The following is a 25,578-nucleotide window of genomic DNA, read 5'->3' as shown; positions in this document are numbered from 1 at the left end:
AATCTGGAAAGGCCTTAAAAAGTCACCTCATCTACCATGCAGTACAATAGAAACCACAGTCCAAAAAATGACTTGCCATGGTTATAACTGCTAAGTAATAATAAATAAAAATTTAATGTGGGTATAGTGGCAACAAGGCAAGAACTACTTAGTTTCCCATTTCCAATGTGTCGCATTAGGGAAAAAGTTTTCATTTCAAAGTAAGCTTTGTTTCCCGAGGAGTTAACATCACAACATTTTTAAAAAACCAAAATCATAGATGTCAATAACTTAAGACAAAATGTATACTTTTAAGCACACTTTTCTTCAAAAACACCCTCTGTATATGGTAATACCATACAAATAGAATAAGCAACCAATTCATTTATACTTTCCCCCTTATTTCCCTGAATGTTCAAAATAGCAATACTAATTTCTGACACAAGATGCTTAAGTATTAAACACTTCCCGCACTTAAGACAATTAGTATTTGTTTAAAGTGAAGGTTAAACAGGGGCGCCTAGGTGGCTCAGTGGGTTAAAGCCTCTGCCTTCAGTTCAGTTCATGATCCCAGGGTCCTGGGATAGAGCCCTGCATCCCGCTCTCTGCTCGGCAGGGAGCCTGCTTCCCTTCCTCTCTCTCTGCCTGCCTTTCTGCCTACTTGTGATCTCTCAAGTCACAAGTGATCTAAGACTCAAAGTCTTAGTTTTAGGAGTTTCTGTCCTGCCCTGTCCGAAGAACCAACAGAAGTCTGTTCATTTAAAGAACTATCCTCAGATATATCTTACGGATCAGAATCAGCATTTCCTGTGAGAGCCTCATTTTAATCTATCTGGGCAGGAGATAATTCTAGAGCTAAAGTTATTTACTCAGATAAAAGGAGGGGACAAGCAAAGTCCTTGGTACTGAAATATGCGGCTCCTGGAGAGAAAAAGAAGGCTCCTAAATAAATTCTACCCTTAAGACATCTGTAGGCAGGTGTAATTGTCTTGTTTTTCTTCAGAGTCAAATCCAAAACTAAGCCCTCTCACCTGGTCTTAAATTCTTATAATTCCTTTAATCTCTTTCCTCGAAGAGGGAAAGAACAATTGATTGATTTTGATTAGACCCCCAACCTATTCATGAACATTTAGCTAACAGAAGTTTATTCATTCTGGCAGTAAGCAGAATTCATGTTTATGCCAACATCTGTATTTCTTTTTCTCAACAGAGACATCAGTCGGTGTAGAAGGTACACAGTAGACAATAAATGTTTGTTGAATGAACAAATTAAAGAGATAAGAGATGGGCAATTTATAAGCTAAATCAGTCTTGCTAATACTTTGCAAATATCAAGCCTAGCAAAATAAAACACAGAAAGCTAATTAATTCTATTAACAAAGTTTAATTTACCAGTCACATTTACCAGATTTTAATACTTCTTGCTATCCCAAGCTCTTCCTAGTATGGTAAGCTAAGAGAATATTAGCATCAGATGACTGCAACTAAAATCAGAATTCCAACAGAAATATATATGAAAACCAAATAAAACTAAAGAAAATAAAATAATCACAGATTATACATTTAATGTCTTTTATTAGGGCTGCTATGGTATCCTTTAGATCATGGGACAAAATTGGCATATTATTTAACAGTTCATAAAATTCTCAAAGTGCAAGAATTCCCAACATAGGTTAGCCCTGCCTTATATATAAGCAAGATCCAAAAAGTTATCCAGCTTTCAGCATAAAGCAAAACTTTCTCTATGGGAAAGGGTGCAGGAGTAGTATAGTTTCCAAATGGATGACCTAAGCAATCACAATCACTTCAGTCCTTATTAAAAACATTCCCAAGATGACTCAATCAAAATCTCTAAGATAGGGTCCACGAAGCTATATTTTTAGCAGACAACCCTGACGATTCTCATGAAGAGGACAAGCTGGAAACCACTGGTAGGGAAAGAACCGTGCCTAGAGAGTCAGAAAATCTATCTGCCAAGGACAGGCTCAAGGATTTGGGTACAACGAAGTACCTGAGACAGGGGTTCTTTTTGGTTCTGATTTTGTGGAAGTTTCCCTTAATCACTGGCCTTGTTTTCTGAACAGAAACAAAGAGGGAATAAAAGTCTATCACTTTAAAGACTGGTATTCTAAAATTTCAGTGATAAAATGTTATTTCTGTGATCTACTACAGGTTCAAAAGACCTCATGGGAAACTAAAAAAAACAAAATTTTTATCAGATCACAAAAACTATTTATGAATTCTAGTAGAAAGAGCCTGCCCAATAGTTGGCTGATTCAAGGTTTCAAACACCTGACACACTCCCCGTTCTCTCAAGCACCTCAGATCGTGAATCATACCCATCAGCCTCGTAGAGAAACTAAATTTATTCTTAAGGCTTTGTAGCTCAGTCTGGCCATTTAGCACAGCTGAAAAGGTGAGCCTTTGATGATCACAACCTACCTTATAGGGCCTTCTCACCTCAAAATGTAGCCACTTTTACAAGAGACAAAATACTTAGAGGAGAAAGCTAGGAAAAAGGGAGGCAGAGGAATAGGGCTGAGTAGATCCTACTTAGACCAAAATAAGCTTAAAACCTTCAAGATATATCTACATCTCTCTCTTTCCTCTGCAAATTATATTTTCTATAATCAAGGTCTTCCATATGTAGCTTTCTTTTTAACTAAGGGTATATGGAACTCAACCTCCCTGAGCATGCACTACAACTAGTTCAGTTTTTACAGAATTTTGCATTCAGGGACATCTAGAAACAATTCCTTCTTAATGGTTAAGTATAACATAGGACACTCTGCCACCATATTGTTTACATGTATCAAAATTTTTTCTAGACATCTTCAAGTTATCAGTGGAGAATATGCGCACAGCTATGGAAGAAAAGCCTAAGTATTTGGTCTGAAAACAAGGGCTCAATGCATACTGTCATTATAAACCACCTTATCTCTGAGCATCCCTCCATGCTTTAGTTTCTTTTTTAACATGGACAAAAACCAAGCTGCATACTTGTAAAAGATGAGGTGATTTCTCTTTTTTTAAATATATTTTTTTTTTATTATTTATTTGACAGAGAGAAATCACAACTAGGCAGAGAGGCAGGCAGAGAGAGAGGAGGAAGCAGGCTCCCTGCGGAGCAGAGAGCCCAATGTGGGGCTCGATCTCAGGACCCTGGGATCATGACCTGAGCCGAAGGCAGAGGCTTAACCCACTGAGCCACCCAGGTGCCCCGAGATGAGGTGATTTCTAAATCAAACCACAGAACCTCTATATTAAATACCTGTAATTTACTAAGCACTGTGTTTTTCCACTTTTAAGTAACTATTCAAAGAAAGCACACATTCCACTATGAATTATCACTTCACTGGAAGGTCTAACCTCTCAATCAAATTTTTAAAGGCACCTCTTTGTTATAACACAATTTCCAGGTATCTGATACCACTAATGGTTAAAAGACTCTAGCCATGGTTTGTTAAAAAACAGGATAAAAAAGATAAAAGTCTTCAGTATCTCTGTAAACATGATTGGTAAACATGATAAACAGCATTTGCTAAGCTGTTAATTAAGAAGTAAGTTTCTAACTAAAACATCATCTGAAAGCTAAGCTGTCTTTGAAAACAGGTAAGACTGGCAAATTAGAACACAATGACCCATAAAGGAAAAATGCAAAATGTAAAAGTGCTCTAAATTTAACTCCATTCTTTTATCATTCTTTGTTAATTCCCATATGTCTGTCACAGATAAGTGTTTCTTTACTAATAAGCAGACTTGGTTCTAAACATAAAATTACAAATCAGTCACTTAAAACTTACGATTTTTTCTCTGGAGAAATAAGATTCTAAGAAACACTTCAAAATCCACAATGTTACCCACAAGAAAGTAGGAATAGGACTGCTTCTACTATACTTAGCTAACATTAATAGCACTGTCATTAGAGAGGTGAGTAATCAGCACAGTGATTCTAGAACCAGAGTTGCCTAGATTCAATCCCAGATCTACCGCTTACTATATGGTGTGACCTGCGGCAAGTTATCTAACTTCTCTGTGCTACAGTCTTCTCATCTATGAAATGAGAATAAGTCTCTCTCTCTTAAGGCTGATGTGATGATTCAACAAGTTATTACAGATAAAGTGTTCAGAACAGTGCATGGGACACAATAATTATTCAATATTAGCTATTATAACTACATTTTAATCGAAGATGAAATTTCAGATCTCCTTCTAGAAATCAGGTCTCCTGTACAATCATCTAGCCAGGGAAATCAAGCCAGATAAAGAAAGAAAGGTTAAGTGATTTTAAGCCTCTTTAAAACAGCGGAACTGTTGTTTTCAATAAAATCTTTTATCGAAGAGAGATAAAACACATTTACCTGTTCATCTGTCCAATAAATGGATGAAGTAACTAGTTTACCAGCCTCCAGCCCCTCCTTCTCATAGCTCTTTAGCAACTCCCTCTCCACAGTTGGAAAACTACTGCTCTAGGACAATCAGGACACAAGCATAATAATAAAAAAAAGGCATTACGAAGAACAAAGGGGAATTAATGATCCCAAAAGTAAGGTTAAGTGCTGGCAAAAGCCTTTCTGGGCCCAGATTTTTCTATAACTCAGTTCTATGTCTCAATCTCTCACCAATAAATTGACCCTTACTCTTGTCATCTGCCTATGCACTTAAAAAACTTAAACGTCAAGACCCTAAAATTTTAAAGTGAAAACAGCCATTATATATTATTTCATCCAATCTCCAAATTTTACAACTTAGAAATGTCCACAGAAATTCACATTAAGAAACCAAACAGGGGCGCCTGGGTGGCTCAGTGGGCTATAAAGCCTCTGCCTTGGGCTCAGGTCATGATCCCAGGGTTCTGGGATCGAGCCCTGCATCGGGCTCTCTGCTCTGTGGACAGCCTGCTTCCTCCTCTCTCTGTCTGCCTGCCTCTCTGCCTACTTGTGATTTCTCTCTGTCAAATAAATGAATAAAATCTTAAAAAAAAAAAAAAACCAAACAGAACGGTGATAGAGATTTTAAACAAATAGGCTACAGAGCTACTATAGCCTATTGTTCAGCACATGCTACTAGTCCACCAAATGAACTACTTCTAGACTAACCTGCCCTGACCTTTACGTCATCCATGGGCCAATCTGCTTACAGCCAACCCCCAAATTCCACATGGAGTGTTTGAAGACCGAAGCCAGCAAGAATCGGGCTCTGATTTTAGGTGGTAGTAAACAGTGCAAATTTGTGGATCTTCAATTTGGTGCTGATGAGACCTCTGACTCACTCACCTTAAAAGTTTACTGCATCATGTCAGTGAATGCATTTGCATATTTTGGATAGCACAGTTTCTTATGGGGATGTGGGAGCATTGTTTCATAGTACAGAAATCTATAAAGTGGACAAGAATTAAGTTTTTCTACACACAGATGGGACAGTACAGAGCACTAAGTATGCTCTCAAATTTGAAACAAGGACCTGAGTTTCAATTTTTGCTCAGCTGGGCGTTATCATTTAAGTTATTCATCTCTCTATACTGAGAAACTAATGAAAATATTGGAGTGTTCACCTTACATGGTATTAAGAACACTAAAGAGTACATGGTTATTAAGAGTAAGTGTTCACCTTACACCTTACATGGTTATTACATACAAAGCAGTTAATACAGTGGCTGACACACAATAAGCATTTAATTTATATTGTTACATTTTATTTATTTATTTATTTTAAATATTTTATTTATTTGACAGAGGGACAGTGCCCACACACAAGCAGGGGGAGCAGGAGAAGGAGAAGTAGACTCCCCGATGAGCAGGAAGCCCAACGCAGGGCTGGATCCCAGTATGCCGAGATCATGACCTGAGCTGTAAGTAGACACTTAACTGACCGAGCCACCCAGATGCCCCAGTTACTGACATTTTAGACAGAATTCTATGAACCTGACAGCAAAAGGACTGAAACTAGGGTGAGGCCAAACAGACAACTCAGAGCACGAAACTTGGCTCTGACTTGCATGACACAGAGTAAGTGACTCCTTAAATTTTGTACCCTAGGCCCCTCATTTACCTCACAGGCACAGCACATATACAATGACAACCTCTTATTGGTATCCCAACATCAGAAAGGTCACTTTACATAGTGTATTTTAAAAATAATTTTCTCCTCCATTTGCCAAAATGGAGGCATAAAATACCTGGATCACCAGAAAAAAGTTATATATCGTCCAAAGCAAGCTACATAGTCTTAGAATACGTAAAAGAATTTGACCATCAAGCCTACGTTAAAATTACTTTTTATTCTCTTCATGTGAACAGATCGACTTTAATAAGAAAATTGGCCCAGAGGCAAACTGGGTAGCAGACTGAAAATAAAGATGCAATCAAAGACCTCAAGATAATTCATAAAAGGGCATAACCTATAGGATAATAAATAGCTGACAACAAAAACAAAGGGCTCGTTACCTCCGAATTACCTGATAGGAAATGGGAATAATAAAAGTAGCAACAACTGGCTTCCAAGATATTTCTGCACAAGTAATTCAGGAGAAAATAGTACATCTCTTTAGTTGTGACAATCTTCCATTTTTTCCTATTCCAATGCCTAAATTTTTGTTAAAATCCTAGTCTGAACAAAATTTAAATGAAAATATTTGTTGTAGGGCAGGAAACAAATTCAACCCCTTGAATATGTGCATCTTTTGTTATAAGTTGTTAACCTAGCGGCTCATTAATCAAATAATGCTCAACTGAGTAGTCATTAGGTGTCTGAGGTACATCTTTCCATTTTCCTTTTTACCAGTATTTGTGATCTCCTGTTTTAATTTCTCTAATACGATACTAAAGATTTCCTCTAAAATCCCTTAGAAATACAACTAAACTTAAACCTTCATACTGTTTCTATGTTCTCTATGCTTGAAGGTACAATTTAAGGAGACTGTACCACATGGATTAGGCCCACCTGCTCTGTATCACTTACAATCTTAGATTCTATTTATCTTAACGACTCTTAACTGCCTAAGGTCCTCTCCCAAATGCAAAGTGTATTTTCTTTACCCTACCTTACAAAATTTCTTTGCACCAATACAGTGCCACAAGGCAATCAAATGTTGATAAAAGTGTGAGCTCCAGTTAACAAATTCACTGGGTCATTTGTTTAAAACTAGGTGCTAATATGGACAAGGTTTTATCTTGATGATGGCATTTAACTTCATTTTTAGCTCCGCATCTCAAATACAAATGCTATTAGTCGCATACATACACACACACACAAAATAAGGATATCTGCTTGTATATATATTTCCTCTTGTAGCCTTCCTTTCAAAACTGTAATGATTTTTAAGGAGGCACACCAAAATTAAGATAGGACCTGAGAAATCTAGAGTTTTGACAACACTGCCAGAATGCCAATTTTATTATGGATAAAGCATATATATATTTCTGAGTAAGAGACTACAGCAAAATTCAAAGTTTTTTGGTATTAAATTAATTAAACCTTGCAACACTGTGAACTGTATAGGCAGGAGTTGCAGCCTAGAGGCCAGGTCTGACTCCTCTACCATTCCCTACTGGCTTTGTGGTAGTAACCTCATATTAAGTCTGAGACGGGAGAAAGGGTGTACCATCTTAGGGTTCTGTCATTCCTTAACTCCAATCCCCACTGGAGTTCCAGTTCATCCTGAAGACAGGATGGCTGAACGAGGCAGGAAGGCATGTTTTAGTACCAGAGACCCTATGGTAAGCTAGAGAAACTAGTATTTTTTTCCTTTTCTATCAGCTCTGACCCAAAATTAACAAATGAACAGATGCATGCATCACTTAATACGCAATGAAGGGGGGTAAAAGAGGTTAAAAGATAAAAAGAAAAAAAAAAACTAGAAAAAAATATATATCAGAAAGGCTAACTGCCTATGTAACAATCTTCCCATCCCCTTCCTCTTCTACCCACTAAATGATAAACGCGTTAATGAGAAGCTTTACTCCTTTCTCTATTTCCTAGTAGCTAGTGCAGTACTCTGCATAGTCAGTCGAAGTCAGCAAGTGTTAGGTGGAGATGTGATGAAAAGTCAGAAAGAGTCCATGCCCTTGAGGGCGATGGAGTGTTGCAGGGAAGAGGAACAATAAAGAAATACAACATGTCAAGCTGCCACTTTGCATAACTCCTCAAGCACACCTGCCTCATGTTACACATATACTTACCATACACAAGTTCAATACGCATGCTTAACATTTCTTGAAGAAATCAAAAAAGGGAACTATTGAAATCCATAGATGATCATAATTCCAGTCCACATGCATAAGCCCCAGAATGGAAGATAGGACAGACATGGCTATGCTATTCCTCCTGCCACACTGGAGACACATTATCCTCTCACTATGAACAGGTCACCACATTATTATACCTGTGTTATACATATTACTTTTCCAACATGGCTCTGAATAACAAGTCAAGTGCTTCACCTACTACTCAAAGGAAAAGTAATTCTACCCCAGTGCTAAAGAAAACTGGCTGGAAGTTATGTTAGTCTCCAACGTGCTAAATCTCTACAAGACTTTTTCAAGTAAATTTGAATGTAAGAAATTTTCGCCTGCCATACTGGCCTCAGCATCTAGTATAAAAGTTCTCTGTAACTGCAACTTTAAATCTAACTGCCCTCCAATAGACCTCAACCAGTACACCATTTTTATGGCAATGATTCTAAAATAGTCACTTGAGTGAGGCAGCCTGGATTCAAATTCTAATTCCAAGCAATTACTGGTTGTATAACCTTGGGCAAGTTGCTTAACCTCTCTGTACTTTGATTTCTCCCATTTAAATTGGGGATAATAGGGCCTCTACTCCTAGGACTGTTGCTAGGATTATATGACATCACGTGGCTTACTATGACGCTCGGCACTGAGTTACTGCTCAATAAATGCTGCTACCAGATTATATCCCAGCTTATTCTAAATATTTAGGTTAATTTCACACATAATATATACTCAATAAATATTTGACAAATGAATAAACCAAAGTATTATTAAGCAATCTATACTTACTTCTAGTAAACTTATTTCCAAGGGACTGGCCTGAGTAAGCAGTAGTCACTACCATTTAATACACTGCATTGTCATTACCCAATACTTCATAAGCTTGCTGATAAAATCCTCTTTTTCTTTCCTTTTAAATAGCAACAATTAACTGATTCCAAGCAACTACAGAAAAGTAGGATTTTTTTTTTAAAAAGATTTTATTTATTTGAGAGACAGAGATAGCGAGAGAGTACAGGCAGGGAGAAGAGGGAGAAGCAGGTTCCCTACTGAGCAGGAAGCCCAATGTGGGTCTCGATCCTAGGACCCCGGGACCAATAACCTGAACTGAAGGCTGAGCCACCCTGGGGCCCTGAAAAGTATGATTAAGACTGAATAGATTAAACTCACTTTTTGAGTAGTTAAGAACAACAACAAAAAGTTTATTCAAACCAAAAATATAAGGGTAATTTTGAAAAGTAAGATTGTGGGGCGCCTGGGTGGCTCAGTGGATTAAGCCTCTGCCTTTGGCTCAGGTCATGATCTCAGGGTCCTGGGATGGAGCCCCATATCAGACTCTCTGCTCAGCGGGGAGCCTGCTTCCCTTTCTCTCTCTCTGCCTACCTGTGATCTCTGTCAGTAAAATGAATAAATAAAATCTTAAAAAAAAAAAAGAAAAAGAAAAGTAAGATTGTAATACTACCCACTACATCAAAGATGCAATTAATTTTGTAGGTAAAATTTAAAAACTGAATTTTTCATTTTCCTACAAAAATGGACCTTTCTGCAAATAAATTATTTCTAAATGCTACAATAAAGTTGTTTTCATTGGTTACACTGTGTGTGCCCCCCAAAAATCAGTATCTAAGACTGACACTTTCTATAACATTCCAAATGAAGTAATATATACCAAAAAAATTCATATTGACTTCTAAATCTTCTTTACAGTTTATTTACCATGAAATAAGCTGAAAACTTGAAGTAACATTACGTATTTTAATGACCCTGATAACCCAAAAACGTGTAAAAAGCAGTACTTCAGCTTTATTATCCACATATTGGTTAAATTAGGTAAATATGAATTTCTTGGCTAAAAAATGCCATAAAAAATTTTTTTAAAAAAACACAAAAACAGACTTTAACAAAAAAGTAAGTTTAGGACTTATTAAAGACTTACATTTATTAATAAAAACTTATTTTAATAAAAAATAAAAATTTTTATTAATAAAAAATTTTAAAGCCAAATACTAGCAATAATTTTTTTGACAATCTCTCCTAGGAAAGGGAATTAGTAAATTCATGAAAGCATTTAAGGTTACAGAAACTCAGAGCTGTTCAATTTATACTATGCAATTATTATAGTACCACAAAGGACTATTGAATTTGTTTTCACAACCAAAATCTAACACAAATTTATCCCTGAAAATGGGTTTGCATATTTTTAAAATAATGATCATTTAACTTTCATAAGTATCTAAGTTTAAAGCAAATAGGACCCAGTGAAATATGAAACTTTCCAAGAAGCTCAAAATATAAGCTCCTTTGAAACAAGCATGACTCCATTTTACAAAGTCACCTTGTCTAAAGCAGATGATACTAAAAGTAAAATTCAAAAGAAGATACCACAGTTAAAAAAAACAGAATGAAACAACAAAGAAAAAAGAAAAGCATGGATTCTGTTCAGGACAAAATGAGATCACATTAGGGAAGCACAGAATCCATTAAAAGTTTGTTTCCTCCACATCTGTATTTTGTTATAATGAATGTTGCTTGCAAAAAGCAAGACAGAGATAAGGTCTCCAAAATGCTTTGTTATATACAGTTTGCTGTAACAGAAAATGACTCTTTTGTCATTTCCCTACAGAAAACAATCTCTCCTGCTTTTAGAGACCTCTAAAAAGAACAAACATCTTTCTACTATTTATATTATAAAACTTCCATCGTAAGTCCTTTCATCTAAGGGTGGAAAGCAAATCTGTTTTACTTATTTCTGTACTTCTGTCCCTAGCAGAGTGCTGGAGGCACTGTGCATGAATGCACTCATTCAATCATTTACTCACTCATTCAGCAAGTATTTACTGAAAACTTACTTGTGCCAGATACTGCATAAGTAGTAAGTGTGCCAGTCACATGACAAATGAGAGGGTCCTACCTAGGTAGCTTATAGTCTAGTGAGGAAGTCAGACATTTATCAAATAAGTAAAGAAATAATTAAGTTCCTATTGTGATGATGCTACAAAGACATACAAAGCTGGTGAAGATACACTGGGACCTTCCTATAGTAAGTTCTAGTTTTAGGAAGGAAGGGTCAAAGAAGGTCAGGTAAGGTTCCTCCGAGGAATGACATTAAAACTGAGATCTGCAAATTAACTATGTGTTTTGCCAGATTTAGGAAAGGGAGGGAGAGCAGTCCTACAGGGAGATGGAATGTGTACAAAGGTTCCTAAGTCAGGAACCTTCAGTTTTAGTAACTGAAAGGTGCAGTAAATAAGAAAGGTTGGGAATAAGTACAGAGAGCTGGAAGGGAGGCAAAGGATGAACTGTCAGCATTAAAAAAGAGTATGAGGGTAAGAGAATTTGAATATTTAAGTCATTTTAAGTCCTCTTCTCATATAAAATAAATTATTTTAGGAACTCAGTCTTTATTCTATAATAGTAATATCTATAACCAGAAGACCTGGCTTAATCCCACCAATCACTAGTTTCATGACTTTACACTTAACTAATATGAACTTCTTCGTTCTCTGTGTAAACGGGTACTCAATTATTTTACCTACTGGGAATGCAATGATAATACAGAGTCCTGTTCTCATGACCTTCTACCCTCAACGACAGATGTATATGGGAGACATCTTAAGTCCTGTAAGAGATGATGTCCAAAAGTGACACAAGGCTCCTGCAAAACCAAAAATGAGACCAAATGTGGATACTGGTGAACTGCAAACTGTTATAAAAATACAAGTATACACATAACTCTGGGAACCCTAAATTCTCCAATGTGCAGAGATCCAAATTGACCACAGTACACCAGCATGTGACTGAAAGATGATTAATATAATAAAAACCTTACTCCATCACTGCAAATAGATGAACTATCAAAACTGTAACTAGCCTAAGAGATGAAGAGTAATGATAGAACTGAACCCAGGACAAAAACTAACACACACTGAACAAGTACATTAAATTAATTTACTTGTTTCCAAATTTTCCTGACTTTTAATTCAAAAGCTCATTCCACAACCTCATAGCTGCATTCCAAATGTTAGAGAACTCCCCTGACACTTCCCCCAACAAAAAGGAAATGCCTACACTGCCACCGAGAAAACACATTAACACTCTTGCTTCACTATCACTAATTCATGTTCAGTTTACACTCTATGTAAACTACCATTTCCTCCTGTAATATAGCATAGAGCCAGTTATCCCCAAATAATTTTGTTTAGGGGGTCTTTCTTCCTTGTGTATTGCATTACTCATGGCGCTATGTTACTCCAATACTTCCTACTTCATTCTGTAATATCGTATCTCTATCCTATGTTAAAGGTTATATTAATTTCCGAGGGACGCCTGGGTGCCTCAGTTAGTTAAGCGGCTGCCTTCAGCTCAGGTCAAGATCCCAGGGTTCTGGGATCCATCACATCTGGCTCGTTGCTCAGCAGGGAGCCTGCTTCTCTCTATGCCTCTGCCTACCACTCTGCTTACCTGTGCTCTCTCGCTCACTCTCTCTCTTTGACAAATAAATAAAAATAAATCTTAGGGGAAAAAAAAGGTTATATTAATTTCCAGACCATCTTAACTTCAATCATACAGGAACAATACACAATATATGATCCTAGAAAGCATTTTTGTATTCAAAAGTTAGACACTGTTAATATTCGCAGAATACATTCCAAAAGCTGATTATTTCAATGGTCAACTTATACAACAGTAAACCAGGATTAACTGCTAGCCATCAGTAGATACTGAATTATTGCACATAAACATAACAAAAGAAATTCTGATGTCAAAAAACACACACCTAAAATTCTATTAAAGATTTAGTAATATTCATAGCTACACATGGCCAAACAATTATAAAGGATAAGACCAGTACAAGGATACTGCTTTGTGCTCAATATAAAATATAAATGTCCAATTTTCCCATCCTTCAGTATAAATAGGATGAATTAAAAATCATTTATAATGCTAAGAAAAATAAAATAGGTAAGAACTTGATGATTTTATACAGACATACACATACACTGGAGTCAAGAAAACGAGGGGAAAAGTAAAGAGAAATCAACAAAAATGTGATGTTACTTCCAAGAAATGCAACGTAACTTCTTTTCTAGTAATGAGCACACTAAACTCTCTTGATGCTCTTATTAATTGAAAAACGTATAAAGTAAGTTTTGTGAAAGAATTCCTACACTACGGTCGATCAGGGTAAAACCCATCAGTCCTAAGGTAGGTAGGAAAAGGAATAACTTCTAAAAGGTAAAGATGGGATAGGTATTTTTACATTCTCCTATCTCATTATCTAGCGTTTGAAATGGTGGTACAGTCCGTCACTTATACCCGTAATAAGTAGGCTGAACACTCATTCTTATTTTTCCAAAAAGTCAGAGTGTGTCCTTGTTTTACTGAGGAATTTCTCCAACTCAAAAAACTCTTCACCTCACAAAGGGCTTCTCAGAAATACATAAAATGCATTACTTTGCAATTTCCCCCACTCACTTCAAGAAACCACCAACCTCCCTACTCTTTCTTTCTGGTGCGGCAGCGCTGATTCAGAAACTGGGTTACAACTGGATTAGATTCAGATCAGTCCCTACGTGTGTGACCTTGGGCACTTCACTTATCCCTTCAGTTTCTCATCAGCATCTGCAAACTGTGTCTTTGAAAACAGAACGGGTGTAAAGATACCTTTGGAATTACACCTAAGAGGGTGAAGGTTTTCTGCTTAGAGGCAAAATTACCTCCTTAGAAGGGCCACATCATGAAACTGGAACTGAATCCGGAGCTCTCTGTCAACATATGACTCTTCTTTTACAGTTCTCTTCTTTCAAAGGGCATAACCTGAATCACCCTAAGAGCAGTCTCCCAAGCGCCCCTTTCCTCCTCCACTTCTCCCCTATCCTACTTCTTAAAGCGGGGGGAAAACAGCAGCCACATCTCCCCGCCCCAAGCCACACCTTCAAAGGACCCCACCCCAGACACATCCGCCCTCTCCCTGCTCCAGGGGCACCAGAGGCCAACCTCGCCCTTCCCCTCCCGCCCCCACCTAGAAGAGACTTCCTGGAGGCGTTCAGGCCCGAGCAGGGCAGGCAGCATTTACAAACCCGCTTTACGCCACTCGCGTAGGGTAACCTCGCTTACGCCCATAGGGCCCCGTTCCCAGCCCCGTCCGCTCCGCCTGCCAGAGCCAAGCCCGAGTGCCTCGGCCACGGCCCCTGTGTGACCCCAGACCTCCTCTGTTCCGCTGGGGGCTACAGAGACTGGGGTAGAAGAGCCACACCTTACCGGCAACTGGGGCACTGACTTCACTTCCCACCTTTGGAGCCCTCTTCAACTCCCGGATCAATTCACTCCGGCGACGCCGGAAGGACCCGAGAGGAACCAGGCGTTGTCCGGAATCCTGCCCAGCCGGAGTCGCGCAGGGGCCTATGGGGACTCGTAGTCCCACTCGCCAGCTTCGTCGGCAATTTCTTTACATGCAAGACTACAATTCCCGGCAGGCCATGCGGTAGAGCCTAAGGCGATGGGTGGGGACACTTCTAGCCAATAGCAAGAGAGTTCCCTGCCTTTGCGGGAGGAGGTGAGACCGAGAGAGAGGGTGTTCAAAAGGAGGAGGAAGGGAGGGGTCAGCTCTCACCTGCACCAATCAGGGTGCCGGGTCGGCCCTGCAGGCGACTCACCCATTGTGGGGGCGGGTTAGCAGAGCAGAGGAAGTACGGGGGTTGGGGGGAGAGCTTGAGGCGCGTAACGTGGGGCGGCAGAACTGTGGACGCTGCACTAGAGGGAGGCAGTATCGGGGGAATCGCCGGCGTAGAGAGAGGGAGCGGTGTGGGGATGCGTCCTGGCCGGAGGAGCAGCTTCCCTGAAAGTGGACAAGCCCCAGGCACACCAGGCGGCCAGACCTGAGGGTCGTCGGGAAGGGATAGTGTGAGCCTGGGTTTCTGGGGGCGGCGCCTGGGCCGGGCTGGAGGCAGCTGCAGGTGTGAGGCCACTTACTGAGAAGAGAGGAGTTCCCAGGGGAAGGGAAGCGGCAGAACAACTGCAGAAGTGCGGGGAGCGGGAAGGTACTAGGGCAGCAGCTTCCCGCCGCCACCAGCCGGGGCAGCAGCAGGAACAGCAGGGGGAGGAGCAACAGCTGCCGAATTCGCCAACTAGAGGAGGGGGAGGCGGAGCTTGGGTCCCTGTAGCAGCCGGAGGCGCAGTCTGGACTCTAGTTTCCCGGGAGAGAGGAGAGCTTGGAGCACGAGCGGAGCGGAGCGCAGTCCTCCGAGCATCAGCTCCAGCATCCCGCCAGGGGTTGCAGGTGTGTGGGAGGTAAGCGTGGGTGCCTCTTCTGGGCGTCCTCACACTGCCCAGGAGAAAGCGTCTTCCAATAGGAATTCTATCAAGGCACAGCTAAGAGTCTCTGACTCGGGTTAAGGAACTGGTGCGAATCCTTTTAGATGAAAGATGAACATTTTGGACTTTGTAGTGGGGGGAGAAAAAGCAAAAGGTGGCTTGGTTCTGAGTATTAAGGGCGTGGTTGGTGTTTTTGGTGTGAGTTACACCATTAAAACTCTTCTGGGAGATCTTAAGGTTGAGGGAAACCCTGCTAATTGAGGATAAGGAGGATGATATATCTGGATAGGTGCGTAGCTGGTAAAACCCCAGAATTTTGTCATTGATATAGAATTACTTCAGAACTCTTTTACTAGGAAAATAACTTTGCATTCTTCTTCAGTGTCTACCCTGTACGTTGTTTTATCAGATTGTCCTGCTACCGACCTGTTTTCCAGGGTGGTTTACTGCAGGTTCCTAAAATTGAAAGAGATTGGTACTAAGGAAGCAAATGCAGGCAGGAATAATCAAGATGACTAGACCTATCAGAAGTATAACTTTGCCAGCAATAATGTAAAAACGTTTTAATGGATGGATACTTAGCATTCCTTCCAGAGGCTCTAGAATATTGGAACAAAGACCAGGACTCAGCCTCCAGTGGGAACATATGGTGTACTTCATTGCTGCCCCTTATTCTCTCATTTGGATCTGGTGATAGTTGTACATTTTAAAAAACTAAAGTACAAGAAAAACTGTGAGGATCTTTTCTGTTTAGGAAGTGTGTGCCAAATGATTACCCTTGGTATGTGCTGTGATGTGTTTAGGCTTAAAACACATGTAATAGTGTCATAAAATCATAGTTTATTCTTGGTGTTAAGCCATGTGCAGTTTCTTTGAATGTTATTAAATACCTGTGGATGAAAATATGCTTTAAGGTAAAGGTGAAAGTCACACCTCCCTTTGTGTAACTATCACAAAATAGCAGCCTTTCTTTTTAGAAAAGTCTGTAAATAGGTATTTTCCTAGTCATTTTCTTTTTGTTACAGAGGTCTTTCAGATTACATGGCTTTTAATCATAGTAGCATATTGCAGCACATTTTGCTCTGAAATGCTTTCATTGTGACAATTGTGTATTTCAGGATCTGGGCAAAAATAATCTGGATTTTCTTTTTTTAAAACTAGGATCAATACAATGGGGTAATTACCTTCTATTTTCTTGTTTTCAGGCTTTTCTCATTTACTTGGGATTTTTGGATTTTATTTTTGTAACACACGCAAAATTCCTTTTTGAAAAGAAATAGCCAGAAGGAACTCTTTTCATAGATTAAAGTTCTCTCCTACCGAGTGCTACTACTGATAAGCCTCAAAGACTTATCAGTGTACTTACTCCTCCTTTTCCAGCACCCCCTGCCACATTTGTAGACACCAGAGAAATATACAGATGGACACACCTTAGAAAAAAAGCTGCCTTTAGATTGTCCCCAAGCAGATTAGGTATTAGAAGCAGCAGAGAGCTTGGTATAAAGAAAAAGCAACAGTAGCCACTAAACTTAGCCATGGTAAAGATCTGAGTTTATCTTTACTGTATCATGGGAGAGTCTATTAATCCACATAGCTGATGAGACCCTATGTAAATGATTTTAGGAGGAAAAAAAGGGTATAGAGTATAGCGAGGCTTGGAAAAGATTGTGTTTATCCTTATTTATGATTAAGTGGATTGTTCTGAGTCAGAGTCTTAGAATCTTTCCTAGTCTCTGTCCCTGATTGATTTTGTGAAATAGAACGCTTTCTGTCACTAATTTATTTACCCCATGTAATAATAATAATTAGTAATAATATTGGCAATGAAGTTCTTTCAGAGCCTTTATTAAAAGATCTTTTGAAAGACTTTGGTTGAGAATCAATTAATAATCAAGTAAATGGGATAGAAAAAAATATCAAAACAGCTGAAATTCAGATGTACGTGGAATCCCAACTATTTCTGGGTCTTCTGCTGTGAGGTATCATAAAGGATAGAATCTCATTAGGAATGAATGAGTTTGTGGTTAAAGTATTGGATGTTTTGCCTGCTTCCAAGATTTGGATCCTCTTTAATTTGTCAGTGAAAGAGATTGGTTTCCTGTATCATTTGGGAGTAAGAGCATGTTTTTATAAGGGAGAAAATCATTAGCAATATGTAGTACTTCGGTATTTGTGACTTTGAACTTGTCTCAAAAGCTTTTAAATTGGTGTTCATTTTAAATCTCAGATAATCTGAAGACTTCTTGACTATATGTTACTAGTGTTGAGATGATTCCATATGTGATAGTTTATAATTTTATGTAAAGCTCTTCTTAGGTTAAAAGCATATTATTTATTCTGCCCTTGATTTTTACTGTTTGTGTATGGCTATTAGTGAGCATATGATATGATGAGAAAGAAAAACCAACGGAGTGCAGAATGTCTCTCTGAACAATGCTCTGGGGATCACTGTACTTTAGCCAAAAGACTTGGTTAATTTCAAATTATAATATGTTTTGAACTTTTTTTAATTCAAATTTCTGACTCTAAGCTTATTGACTGAAAATAATTGAGTAGCGTGGATTTCTCATTCTAACAGGAGGATTCTCTGATGCATGCAGCACAAAAGAGTGAGACTTAAAGATTCAAGATCACACATTTTTGGTGTGTTGGGAGGGTGATTTATAGAAGGGGATAAATATGAAAAATTGAAAAATACTATTTGATAAACAGTTTGAGAAACTGTCCTTAGCAAAAGAGAAACAAGATTTGATCTGTTTTGTTAAATGCCTGTAATGGTTCCATGGCCTTTTTCCCCCAGTCATTTCTAGAAGCCTAATACCTATAGTTGGAGACAGTACTTTCCTGTGTTGTCATTTTATTTTACTTTTTTTAAGTTTTTTTTTTTTTAATTTATTTAACAGACAGAGATCACAAGTAGGCAGAGAGGCAGGCAGAGAGAGAGGAAGAGAAGCAGGCTTCCCGCTGAGCAGAGAACCCCATGGGGGGCTCCATTCAGGGACTCTGGGATCATGACCTGAGCCAAAGGCAGAGGCTTTAACCCACTGAGCCACCCAGGTGCCCCTGTGTTGTCATTTTAAACTGGAGTCAGTCTGACATTAATTCATTAGATTTTGAGTAATCATGGGTTACTAAAGCAAAGCAAAAAAGATCTTCTGAGTATACATTCCTTTCTGAGTGAATGAATTATTTGGACGTAGTATTAAAAAGAAGTAAAAATGTAAAAGGCATTTCTCCCCTTCATAACAGAGATCCTGAACCAGACCCTAAAGATGAGCAAGAACACTCCCCACCCCTTTCTACAGCAAACTTCTAAGGTTAAACAGTGCTTTGGGGGATGAGGGTTAATTATTATACAAAGGTAATGATTTGTTTTTGTTTTGTTTTCAGTCTTCTAATGTTTCCAAAATTCAGTCCTTAAAGCTGGGTAAGTGTATTTTAAGTAACTAAATTATTGGCTCCTGGAGACAACATACTTCTTTCCAATCTCCTGCTTGTTCTGAGCATCCCGTGTCACGCTCAGCATGAAGTGGCCCTAGGACCGCTTACTGAATTAAAACTACTGACTAAGACTTTTTTAATATACACATTGAGACATTTTGTATTTTGACAGACAAGAGTTAAGTTGACCTTAGAATAATTACTATGCATTAGGCTTTCTGAGAATGTCTTTGTGCTGATTGGCCTTTGCAAAAGTGTCCATTGGGCCCAATTTCATTTGGATGGTGTGGGCTACGAAGACTGATCTACAGTTTTCTGTGCCAACATTTCTAAATTCATCCCAGAGATAGGGAATGTGGATGAGGGGAAAGGGCTCTCCCACTGGTGTCAAACAAGGTCTGCGTTTTCTAGCCAGGGAATACTATGGCTCAACATCATTTTACCTAAATAAGATAACCTTTGTTGAAGCTTACTCATGAAACACATATTTCATTCCATAAAAGCTAAATTTGTTCTTCTATTTTTCTGATCATTTCTTAAAAGAAAAAAAAAAGAAGAAGAAAGGAATTAGAACTGTGCTTAAGCTTGGGCATTTATTGTGCCCTTTTGCGTTCAACCTTCCAGAACCAAATTAATCTGATTAGTGTTAGCATGAAGAATTCAAATGTTATTTTCCTTTCATTTTATAAGACCTGGAGAATTTGAGTTAATTTATAGATAGTTTTTTAGTAGTAAATTTAATAATAGCAGATATTTAACTGCCTTTTCTTTGCTTTTTAACGTCTTTCCAGCATGCAAATAGATACAGAGTGGCTTAGAATTGGTGATTGATTAACCTTCCTTCTTCATGTTCTTTGGCGTTATTCTTCATGCTTAGCATTGTGTCTTGCATTAGAGTTAGCTGAATTCATAACTGTCTTCCTCACCAGATGCTTAGTGACTTCAGAACTGAGTTTCGTTTACCTTTCTATTTAAGAGCCTTATATAAAGTCTATACTTGGTAACAAATTTTAAATATTTGACAGTCTGTAATGAAACATCATTTTACATTTTCCACAAACAAGTACAGCTAGAAGAGTGAATTTTTCATAGACATCTGTTTTAACACCCAATGCAGCCCTCTGCCCACAACGCTTGCTTATATTGAGCTAAATATAAATATTGGTGTCTACTCTTGACTTTGTGAACGAATAGAGCAAACATCACTATTAATTGTAACCTTGCATATGAATGTACCTTAAATATAAATTTATTAATTGTATGCCTTTTGGAATTTGGTCCTCTTTGCCTCTAAAATTTTGCTGACTTAAAGATGTACTTTTAAGTAACATTCCCTGCACATTCATAAGCACACTTTCTACGACTGTTTTTTTCCTTGACATAGAAATAGAGATTTAGGGAAAAACAGATAAATGTAATATGAGGCTTTATCTTAACTAAAATTTAACTGGTCTTAGATGTACAGCATTTAATGAAATGGTTACATTGGAAAACCTGATTCAGGCTTCTTAATCCCAAATTATACAGGTATTTGTCATCTTTGAGTGAGCATGGGCAAGGGATGAATTCTGAGATTTGGCATTAACAGTGCTCAGTGCCAGCCTTCTGTACATCGTAACGGCAGAATTGTACCTCCAGCTCCATCCCCTGTTTCAGGATCTCCTCCTGGTTCTGCCTAGAAGAGGAGCCTTCTGAGTTCCTCACAGCTCCTAATTTAGTGTGGGAAGGAGGCAGATAGAATTTATTTTGATAATCTCATTTTCCCGAGTACTTTGTTTTTCTCAGATATATTTCATACCAGAGTTTTCAATAACAGTAACTCACGTGTCACAAAGTGTTATCTATTGCACAATCTAGCAATTTAATGAGTACCTAACAACTCGAAGCCCATTTCCCTAGCGTGCTGGCTTCTTTTGAATGGGCCCAAAACAGCTCAGTGGAATATTTTTGATATGTTGCCCACATCGGATTGCTTCTATCATTTTCCTGATGACCTAAATTTTGAAAAACTAACTAGTTTTGTTTGAGGTCTTTAACCCTATGTCACTTGAAGAATTAATAAACTTTATTTTTTCTACCTTTTACTAGTGTGCTATAAATGCTGTATTATGATATGTAATTTTGCTATTTGTTTAATTGTTGTGTACTTCATAAAGCAATCTAAAAATCACTGAAGCAATTAATTTTTTTTAGATATAGTCAGTCTTCCAGTTGAGAAACCTGTGCAAAGTATCCTAAATTGCTTATAGATATTAAATTACTTGTTCTATGTTCAAAGCAGGTTAAATTATATCTTATATCCTAAATCATTTGACATATAATACTGGATAAAATTTTGATAATACCAGTATCCTTACAGGCACATAACAATGATATAATTTTTGGTTTTGCTAAGTCAGGGAACTTTTAGAAATTATAGTAAAAATAAAATGCTAATAACCTAGAATCATAAAGGCCTAATAATAACTATTCATTTTTTTATTATAACAGGAGATTTTAGCTAATAATTACTAATATAGAGTTAAACATTTTGAAGGAGAAGAAATCTTACTATCAAGATTATCTGAAAAGGCAAATTTTTACCCATGGCCCAAAAGTAGTTGACAATTTTAAAAAACAGTTTTATAGTATATGTCAATTAGAAATGCTTTCAGTTTTAAGTTTTATGTACCAGAACATAAAACAATAGGGATTTATCATTCTAGAACAAGAAGTAGTTGTTTACTTTTTGTTTGGAGGCTCATTGTTGTAAGGCTGTGTCCTCGTACTTTTTCTTGTGCTTGCTGCAAGATGGATATTCCTGCTGATCCAGATATCATATTCTAGTTCAGGGCAGGAAGAATAGGAATTGCTGTATGTCTTTTGAGTGTTTCTTTTAATCAGGAAAAATAGCTTTCCCAACATCTTCCTCCTGCAAATGTCTACTGTGGACCTGCTGGCTGGCCCCCAGCATGCGGATGGCCCTAGCTTATTTAGGAGAGGCTGAGGTATCAAGAACTTTTGGCCTTTATGGTGGATAAAACAGGAGAACAGTGGTTTAAGAATGATTATGGGGGTAACCAGTTAACAGTTTCCACTGTTGTCTGAAAATTAAAACCATGTTAACTTTAAATTATCTTTCTTCTCATTCTAACTGACTCCGCCTCGTGTTTATTTGTTGTTTTCCCCCAGGTTAAAAAATGCTAACCTTCTTACACCCAAGTTTTCACATCTATGACTACCAAACTTCAAGTCTCTGGGCAAAGGCATTCTTCAGAGACTGCTGGTATCTCTGGTTAAAGGTCATCTGACCCATACCACATTTAATATTTGTCCAAAACTTCTTATTACAGGCATAATAACACCTGAAATGATGATTCTGTCTACTTTAAACTACCTTAATCCTCAAGATATCAAAGAATCTCCATGTAGCCTGCATTTGAGAACAAATGAAAGAACAGTTGAATATTAGATTCTTTTTAAAGAAGATTTGTTTGGCTGCCTGAAAAAGCAAAATAAGCCATTGTTTCATAGAGAGGAGCTCACCCTAAAAAATTTTAATCCTGGAATTTATTGTTATTACTCATTCCTAAAATGTGAAAATTATTATTGACATCCATACAGTAATTACTACCTAAATTTTAACTAATTCTTACAAGGACACATGTTCGACTTATGGTTTTGATAAACTGTGATTCCTTGGGGTTAGGAAAGTCTGAGGAAAAAGTGGAAACTAAGAAAATGGAAACATACATAGTCTTTCTACATTAAAAAAGCCTCATGATCAAAGATGTTTACCATAGAATCTTGGTTGTATTACAGTTGTCTACTTTTCCATATCAACATCTTGTTTTTCAAATTTTACATTTCTATCATGTGATTTCAAGTGAGTGGCTTTATCAAAATTCTAGATATGGTGATATATACATTTCTATACTACTTTTACAATCTGTGATATGGGGTTGGGTGCCTTATAGAAGTAAAAATGTATAAAGTCACTTACTCCTTGGCATAATCTTTTGTCAATACAGTTAACAAAAGAAGACATTGTGAGACATGTTTATATAAAAACAAGGATATGTGACTTAGGACTGGTATTACAATAGCTACTATGGTAGAAGTCCAGAAACAGAAGAAATTGATCTAATATGGCAATCAGGATGGCTTTGAGGAAGAAGTAGGTCAGTGTGGTGTGTGGATTAAGAGCACAGGGTGGCACATTATGGGCTGCAGGCACACTACTTTTTTGGTAAATCAAATTTTATTGAAATACAGCTATGCCCCTCATTTACATATTATGGAATTGCTTTCTTGATACAACAGCAGAGTTGAGTCATTGTGACAAAGACCATCTGGCCCAGAGCCAAAACTATTTCCTATCTAGCCCTTTTTAAAGTTTGTCAACCACTAGTTAAGAATATGGGCACTGTGGGGCACCTGGGTGGCTCAGTGAGTTAAAGCCTCTACCTTCGGCGCAGGTCATGATTCCCAGGGTCCTGGGATCGAGCCCCATGTCAGGCTCTCTGCTTGGCCAGGAGCCTGCTTCCCCCTCTCTCTCTGCCTGCCTCTCTGCCAACTTGTGATCTCTGTCAAATAAATAAATAAATAAATCTTTTAAAAAAAAAGTGGGCTCTGCAGTCAAAACTGGGTTTAAATTTGGTTTTGTAATCTGTAATTGACTTAAACTATTTATGTTGATATAATGAGATTTCACACAAAGTGTACTGCAGAATACCTGGCCTGTTCATAAGTATTATTTTATTAAATGTTAGATTTTATTTCGTTATGATCTTATTATTGTAACTGAACTGTAACTTTTAATTCAAATGAAAACTAAAAAGTCTAAATTTAAGTACTCGCTACTGCTAAAATAAATGTTCAGGAAACTGGGAAGGGTGTCTTCTAATTGTAAAACATTTTTAGGTGTTGCACAACATACTGTATAGGTACAATGAGAACACTGTAAAAGTGAAAGAACCTCAGTATATGGAAAAGTAAAGCCCAAATTTTAAAATATAATTTATAGTGAACAGCATATTGAATATTGTATGAAGCCATGCCAATTGAAAAAGAAGTTAAGTTACTTTATTAGAATTTAGAAGAAAACGATATTTAAAAGTAAATATACTAAAGAAGAGACATCACTACTAGTCTCAAAGAAATAAAAGATTATTAGGGAACACTGAACAATTATAGGGTATAAATTATATAACCTAGATGAAATGAGCAAATTAGTACTTAAACACAAACTACCAAAACAGAAAAAGAAATAGAAAATATGAATATATACTCCAAAATCCTCAACAAAATACTAGTAAATCAAATCTGGCAACAAATAAAAATTACATACCTATATATCATGATCAAGTGAGATTTATTCCAGGAATGCAAGGTTGGTTTAACATGAAACTGCATCAGTGTAATACACTGTATCAGTAGAATAAAAGGCACGTGATCATCTCAATAGACACAAAAACATTTGACAAAACTCGCCTCATTTTCTTGATGAAAACATCTCCTCACCTGATAAAGGACATATACAAAAACCTAACAGCTAACATCATTCTTAATGGAAAGACTGAATATTTTACTTTAAGATCAGGAATAAGAAGGATGTTGGCTCCCACTTTCTATTCAACATTTTGCTAGAGGTTCTAGCCAGCATAGTTAGGGCAAGAAAAAGAAATTTTAAAAATCCAGATTGGAAAGGAAGAAGTAAATCTATCTTTATTCATAGATGAAATTATCTTGTATATAGACAACTCTAAAAAATCCATACACACATGTAAACACACCCAGAACTATTAGAACTATTAAGTTTGCAGGATATAAGATAAAGACATCAATTATATTTCTGTATACTGACAATGAACATCCAAAACCAAAATATTTTAATCCAATTGAAATAGCATCAAAAAATTACTTAGGAAATACAAGACTTTTATACCAAAAACAAAACGATGTATAAAACATCACTACAAGAGATGAAAGAAGACCTAAATAAATTGAAAGAGATACCTTGTGCTTATAGATCGAAACACTCAATATTATTGCTATGAATCAAAATAGATCGTTTTTTTTTTTTTAATTGACAGGATGATCTTAAAACTTTTGTGAAAATGCAGTGTACCCAAACATATATTTATTAGTAGAGTGGCACTGAGAGTCCAGAAACAAACCCTTAATTTTATGGTCAATTAATTTTTGACAAGAGAAAGGATAGTCTTCAACAAGTAATACTGAGACAACTGGACATCCACCTACAAAATAATGAAATTGGACCCTATATCACACCATGTACAAAAGTTATAATTCAAAATGGATCACAGGCCCAAACATAAGAGTGAAAATTGTAATATGCTTGGAAGAAAACATAGGAGTAAATTGTCACCAAAAGCATGGTGACAAAAGAAAATATAAATTGGATTTCATCAAATTTAAAACTTGTGATTCAAAAGACAAAAAAATGAGAAGACAAACCACAGAAAGGGATTAAATATTTGTAAATATTTAAATATACATAGTAAATATATTTTTAATTTAAATATAAATTAAAATTATAAATGTGGGTATAGTTGACTCTTGATCAATACAAGTTTGAACTGTATGGGTGCACTTATATGTCAATTTTTTT

General features: G+C 37.3%; 2 protein-coding genes across 6 annotated transcripts in view; one reads left to right on the top strand and one right to left on the bottom strand.

Annotated features, from left to right (window-relative positions):
* PDCD10 (programmed cell death 10) overlaps positions 1-14,625 on the bottom strand; it is a 48,804-nt gene extending 34,179 nt beyond the window's left edge. Inside the window, exon 1 of one of the 2 annotated variants that reach the window (XM_046002148.1) lies at positions 14,472-14,625. The gene's annotated coding sequence lies outside the window, so the exon portion shown is untranslated. Of the gene's footprint in view, positions 1-14,466 lie in introns of both variants that reach the window. The other variant, XM_046002149.1, reaches the window with a different exon arrangement.
* A 306-nt stretch (positions 14,626-14,931) lies between these two features.
* SERPINI1 (serpin family I member 1) overlaps positions 14,932-25,578 on the top strand; it is a 74,662-nt gene continuing 64,015 nt past the window's right edge. Inside the window, exons 1-2 of one of the 4 annotated variants that reach the window (XM_046002140.1) lie at positions 14,932-15,500; positions 18,915-18,951. The gene's annotated coding sequence lies outside the window, so the exon portion shown is untranslated. The remainder of the gene's footprint in view (positions 15,501-18,914; positions 18,952-25,578) is intronic. The other 3 variants (XM_046002142.1, XM_046002141.1, XM_046002139.1) reach the window with 3 other exon arrangements.

This window comes from Meles meles, chromosome 4, assembly GCF_922984935.1.
Source record: "Meles meles chromosome 4, mMelMel3.1 paternal haplotype, whole genome shotgun sequence".
In the NCBI taxonomy this organism is placed as follows: domain Eukaryota; kingdom Metazoa; phylum Chordata; class Mammalia; order Carnivora; family Mustelidae; genus Meles; species Meles meles.
This window is presented reverse-complemented; position numbering and strand designations above follow the sequence as displayed.